This window comes from Ursus maritimus, unplaced genomic scaffold, assembly GCF_017311325.1.
Source record: "Ursus maritimus isolate PB19 unplaced genomic scaffold, ASM1731132v1 scaffold_32, whole genome shotgun sequence".
NCBI lineage: Eukaryota > Metazoa > Chordata > Mammalia > Carnivora > Ursidae > Ursus > Ursus maritimus.
In genome coordinates this window covers 781,233-787,232 of record NW_024425786.1, presented here as the reverse complement: position 1 = coordinate 787,232, position 6,000 = coordinate 781,233, and the positions used below count along the sequence as shown (strand labels likewise).

General features: G+C 43.1%; 1 protein-coding gene across 3 annotated transcripts in view; it reads left to right on the top strand.

Moving 5' to 3' along the window:
* The window catches only part of GNB1 (G protein subunit beta 1), a 94,291-nt gene that overhangs the window by 39,792 nt on the left and 48,499 nt on the right, over positions 1–6,000 (top strand). For 2 of the 3 annotated variants that reach the window (XM_040645653.1, XM_040645654.1), the window contains exon 2: positions 5,383–5,431. The exons of the other annotated variant lie outside the window; for it this stretch is intronic. The gene's annotated coding sequence lies outside the window, so the exon portion shown is untranslated. The remainder of the gene's footprint in view (positions 1–5,382; positions 5,432–6,000) is intronic. 3 annotated transcript variants of the gene reach the window in all.

Sequence of the window (6,000 nt, the reverse complement as noted above, 5' to 3'; positions counted from 1 at the left end):
CAGCAGTGCCTGATCCAGTCCACATTTAAGTTTCTTCAGTGTTCCCCCGAATGTCTTCATACTCTTTTTCACATTCAGGATTTAATCAAATTCATGTGTTGCATTGTTTGGTTATCGTGGTTCCTTAGGCTCACCACATCTTGAGTAGTCTTCCCACCTTTTGTGCCTGTCACGACATTGACATTTTTGAAGAGTTCAGGCCAGTTTCTTGTAATGTCTCACATTCTGGATTTTTATAAGTGTTTCCTCATGATTGGATTCAGGCAAAACATTTTTGGCAAAAATGCTCCATAGGTGACCAATACTTCCCATTGTATCGTATCACAAGATACCTAATGTTGATTGTTCCATTCTTGGTAATACTAAGTATAATCATTTGATTAAGGTGGTGTCTGTCAGATAATAACTTTTCCTTTTTATAATTAGGAAATGATCCACGAGTGACGCTTTCAGACCTTCTGAATATCTTACAACTTAACATACTTTAGCACCTTTGCTGATCTTTGCCTGTGTTTGTTACTGCTCCAGAGGCCCCCAAACAGTAGTTTTCTAGGTCTGTCGTTCCTTATGCATCGATTTGCATTCCTTTGTAAAGAAAAACTGTACCTTTCCTCCTGTTTCTGTATTTTTTTATTTGAGTGTTATTGTGTGTATGTGTGTGTGTTTCAATAAGATACATTCCATTTTACCCTCAGATTTTTCTTAATTTGGCTAGGGGACTCTTTCACATTATTATTTCACCTTCTTGTTTAGAACATCTTTGTACTAGAGAATTATTCAGAAGTGAATTTACTTTGTTTCTTACAAGCTGCTCAGTCCCTCATGCAGAACTCTGAAGGCTGGATGTGTTCTGGAGCTCTGCCTTTTTCAGGGTTTAGAAAGATACAGGGGTGTATATATCACCGAGGCACACTACCTGCAGTGAGGTTTGTAGTCAGACACCTAAAGCTTCTGATAAAACATGACTGCCCGCACTGAATAGGGTAAGGACTAACGAATGCCCTCATGTCTGTTCTGCTCTGGTTTTGGGGTCTCAGAATTGCAGGGAAGTAATATTCTTTGTCTTAGGGTCGTGTTGATACAGAAGAAATCATGCCCAGCAAAGGTACCTTTGCCTGATTTGAAATTTTAATGAAACCAGTAAAGGAATTCTTTAATATAATTTTTTAAAAAGATTTTATTTATTTGACAGAGACAGCGAGAGAGGGAAACAAGCAGGGGGAGTGGTAGAGGTAGAAGCAGGCTTCCCGCCGAGTAGGGAGCAAAGAAATTCTTTAGATATGTCTCAAGAGGATTCAGTTTTTAGGTTTTGAAAAATATTAAAGTAACACTTATGAATACTAGTATTTGATACTTAAAACCTAATGATGTACTGGAATATGTATAAAGTTCATCACAGTAGTATTTAATGTCGCTAAATTAACAACCCTGTTGAGTCCAACATAGGCTCAGCTGATTTTTTAATGACTCTTTTTAAAAAAGATTTATTTATTTATTTATTTATTTGAGAGGGAAAGAGAGTGCACGTGCGCACATAATCGTGGGGTGAGGCGTAGAGGGAGAGATAATCTCAAGCTGATTCCGTGCTGAGCGTGGAGCCTGACGCATGACCCTGAGATGACCTGAGCTGAAACCAGGAGTCGGACACTTAACTGACTGAGCCACCCAGGTGCCCCTTAGCTGATTTTTTCAAGAGCCTTCAAAAGGTACCTGATCTTTGAGATAATAATTCCATCTTCGGAAATCTGCTCTGAGGATTTTAACCAACAGTCCCCGTTGCTATTGGGCATCTCAGTTGAGTGAGCCACGATGCCCACAGTCACTGAGTCCACCACACCTCCCTCCTTTTCTTGTCAAGTGGCCTTTCCCACATTGGCACATGTCTATCCATCTGGCCTCTAAGGCAGGGGTCAGCTGCATGCTTGGCCTTAGCTCTTTCCTTCCTGAGCCTTGGAGTCCCGTCCTGGCCGTTCACCTGTGGCACAGGTTGTCGTGTGCATGTTTCCAGGACTTTGTGTGGATCAGAGGCCTGAGTGAAACTAGCTCTTTTGATTTTTATTAGTTCAGCTTGTATGGGTAGAACTCCTCTCTTTTTTCCCCCTCTGTGAATCATAGGACAATGTCCCATGATTTCCCCCCCCTGGCCTGTGAGACCCCTGTGGGCAGCTAGGCTGAGCATCCCTGTTTTGACTTGTGTTCTCAGCATCCGGCACACTGTCTAACTTCCTGGGCATTAAAATGTATTGGAGTGAGTGAATGGATGTTCAGGGGATTTGATCCATAAATCACTTAAATAAAGCCAACGGGCAGTGTTTGAGGTGTAGCCAGAGGCAGCCTGAGACAGTGCTGGGAAGAAGGGGTGTAGTGTGCAGTGGTCTGGTCCTTTGTGAGGGAACACTCTGGAAGCTTTGCACATGTCAGCTGGCATAGGTAGACTGACCTGCAGGAGACAAGAGGGAGGCACCGCAGGGTGCCTTCTAGCAGAGTCACCTCTGCCAGGAGAAAAGGGTTTCAAAGCAGCAGCGTCGGGGTGGGTGAGGAGTTGTTCGTTTGGGTTATTAAAGATGTTTGGTTTGCTCATAAAATGGATGAGACATTTATTTGTATTGACTCTGTTAAATCTATGATTTGAATTCTACATATTTTAAATTTTTACTAGAATTGGCTATATAAACTCTTAACCTTTTTCTTGAATTTTATGTCTATAGCTTCCCTTATTTTCCTTAACTTCCCTTATGGATCGCTTTCTAAAAAGATGAAAGAAAAATTCATAGTGTACTTATGTCCCCCCCTTATTTCCACTTCTACAGCGACACCCTTCCCTTGTAGCCAGGCTTCAGAGTAACCAGGGAGGGTCCTTCCCTGCCTGCCCTGAGAACCATCTTTTCTCACAACTGGCCAGGCACTGCTCCCCTGCCCCCTCATGGGCCCTAGACCCCCGTCAGCCAGCCTCCGAGATCTGTCTTCAGTCTGAAGATGCACCTTGCCTCTCCACTTACTTTTGCCTCCAGGAGGCAGAGTAACATTGTGAAACTTAGGCTTTGGTTTTGTTAAATCCCCAGTTTCCCGGTTTTCTGCACGGGTGATGCTTGCCCCTGGTTTGGATCACGTTAGTGTGTGTTGCTATCTGGGACAGTGGTCTTGTCCTCCGGGCTGGGTAGTCAGAAAAAGAGCCGCACTTGGGTCTGATTTTTAGCCAGAAAAGAGTCGGGATAGCTGTACATGTGAATCTAGGCTGAGGCGGTTTGATAGTGGTCTCCACACCCTTTCTCCCACTGTGACCATGCCTGTAGGAGCTGCACAGTAGACAAATGCTCATGGGGGGTTGGCTCCCCATTTTCTTCTTCCAAAAAAAAAAAAAGAATACGGAACTTTTAATTTTGTTTCATGCCTTGAGCCACAAGACAGCCTAGGTATTTGAATTAGAGCAAAACTATGATACATTTTTCCATTTTAATTTTTTCCCTCCTCTCTCTTGATGTGGGCAAGTACCTGAAAGGATTTGTATTTGGAGATTGGGATAATTGTGACAACCGCTTTGAAGAAGCTCTTACCTGGGCTCATAGTCTTCCCAGGGACATCTGGTGGTGTCTGGAGACAGTTTTGGTTGTCCCACTGGGGAAGGGGGTACTGCTGAACATCGCACAGTGGACAAGACAGCCCCCACCACAGAGAATGATCCAACCTAAAACTCCAGGCGTGCTGAAGTTAAGATTACCGGCTTTTAAACTCGGTAATTCAATGGCAACGTGTGTGTACACTCCTAAGAGCTCCCCTCTGAGGGTTTGTGAAAGCCAGTTGGCCACCTTTCGCTGATTCATCTCCAGCTTCTGCTTCCATGCCCACTGATATGGGTGTTCTTTTAAGTACCTTTCATGGCATATTTTATTAAAGGAACCAGTTTAACATGAACAGTGTGGTGGCATTTAGCACGTTCACTGTGTTGTACAACCATCACCTCTATCTAGTTATGGAAGATTTTCGTCCTCCCAAAGGGAGCGCTGTACCTGCTGAGCCGTGGGCATCCCACATGCACGGACACAAAGCCCCTGGCAACCACCACATTCTGTCTCTCTGGATTTGCCTCTTTCATATGAACAGAATATTTCATATTTCATATAAATATCCCATTTCAATGGATATTTCGTGTAAATGGAATCATACACTTTGTGATCTTTTGTGCCTGGCTTCTTCAGGTCGCATAATGTTTTCAGGGACCATCCACTGTAGTGCGGGCCAGTGCTTCCTTTTCGTGACGCGTAATATTCCATTGTGTGGCTGTGCCATACTTTGTTTATCCATTTATTTATTGACGCACACGGAGCTCTTGCCACCTCTTGGCCATTGTGAGTGGGGCTGCGTGTGTGAGTACCAGTTTTCAGTTCTGGGGGGTATATGCCTAGGAGCGGACTTGCTGGATCAGATGGCAAATCTGTGTTTAACTTTTTTAAGAACCTCCACACTGTTTTCTTTCCATACGTACTTTCATTGACAGAAAAACTTGTGCTTGCTCATAACATACGCAACATAATTCCAGAGTAGAACTGTTTCATTAAATAAATGCCTTAGAATTCACAGTTCAACTGGGGGACATTTCAGTTTGTTAATACCTCTCCTGACCTCCAGACTAGATGTGTACCTGGGAGTTTTAGGCACACGAGATAGTGAATCCATCAACAGGCAGGTGATAATCTGTGAAACATCCAGAATGGGACTTCTCACACACAGTTTAATTTGGAGAGATCACAAAAGCCTATTATAAGTGTTTTGAAACTTAGTTTCTGAGAAAGAACAAGCAGATACTCCAGAAGAAACCTAGAATTAAGTGTACTTTGGTTCTGGCTGCAGTACTGGGAGAGGGGAGTTGGCGGCTCTTCCAGAGGGCCTCCGGGCCACCAGGGCTGGGGCTGGTGGTGGGAGTGACCAGGGAGTGGGTTGCTTGCATGCCCCTGTAGACCAGCCACACTTGGAAACCCGCCCAGGTCTTTTGAGATTCAGATGCGTTCCTTTACATGTCTAACGGCAGAGTCTGGGTAAGAGTGCTTTAGAAGTTAATTGTGGTGATTGTTCTTACCGTTACTGTAGTTTTTCTAGTAACAGGTTCTAAGTATGCCTTCCTCGGGCGCCGTTTGGTTGGGTTCAAGGTATTTCCCATGAGGCATTGCTAAGGACTTTTTTTTTTTTTTTTTTAATTGAAATTGGAGTTCTTTTCCACCCTGAAAAGCCAAGTACTAAGTTAATACAAAGTACTAAGCGAAATGATTTGGGGCAAGAAATGGTGATAGGGAAAGGATGGATTTATATGCTCCTTCAGATGTATGGGGTGTTGCTTGTCGCAGCCTGAATGCAATGCATATATAGCCTTTTCTCTGTCTGTTGCAGACAATTTTTCATGCATTGGAGACCAGACCAGAAGCACTTCTGAATTAAGGTAATGTTGATGTCATTGATCCTTGTCAGTTTTTAAACCACGGTGTTTAAATTTCTTCAGGGTTTCTTATTTTAATAACCTGGTTTTTGCACAGTTTTGTCCATCTCTTTTTTAAGCCCATAGTGGTTTTCAGAACAGATTGTTCCTGAGAAGCATGTTTTTTTGAAAGGCTCTGTCCAGTGATCAGAAGGAAGAGCTAAGGTCTCAGAGATTATGGTTCACATTCTGGACAAGAGCAGAATTTCTCCAACTTTCTTCATTAGAAAGCAGAAGAGCCCTTTTTTCAAATCAGATCTTAGTTACAGTACCAGTCATCATGCAGATAAAGGTAAAGCCACATGATTCATTAAAAAAATCCCTATAAATTTGTGTGAAGTGGGAGTGCTAAAGCAAATTTGTCACATAGTCAGGGGTCAGTGAATCTGATTGAGGGTACACAGTTCTTTGTGTACTTCTTACAACTCTAAGTTGAAAGAATCTTTTAGAAAAGATTTTATTTGAGAGAGAGAGAGAACACGTGCTTGCATGTGCACATGGAGAGAAAGGGGAAGGGAAAGGGAGAGAATCCC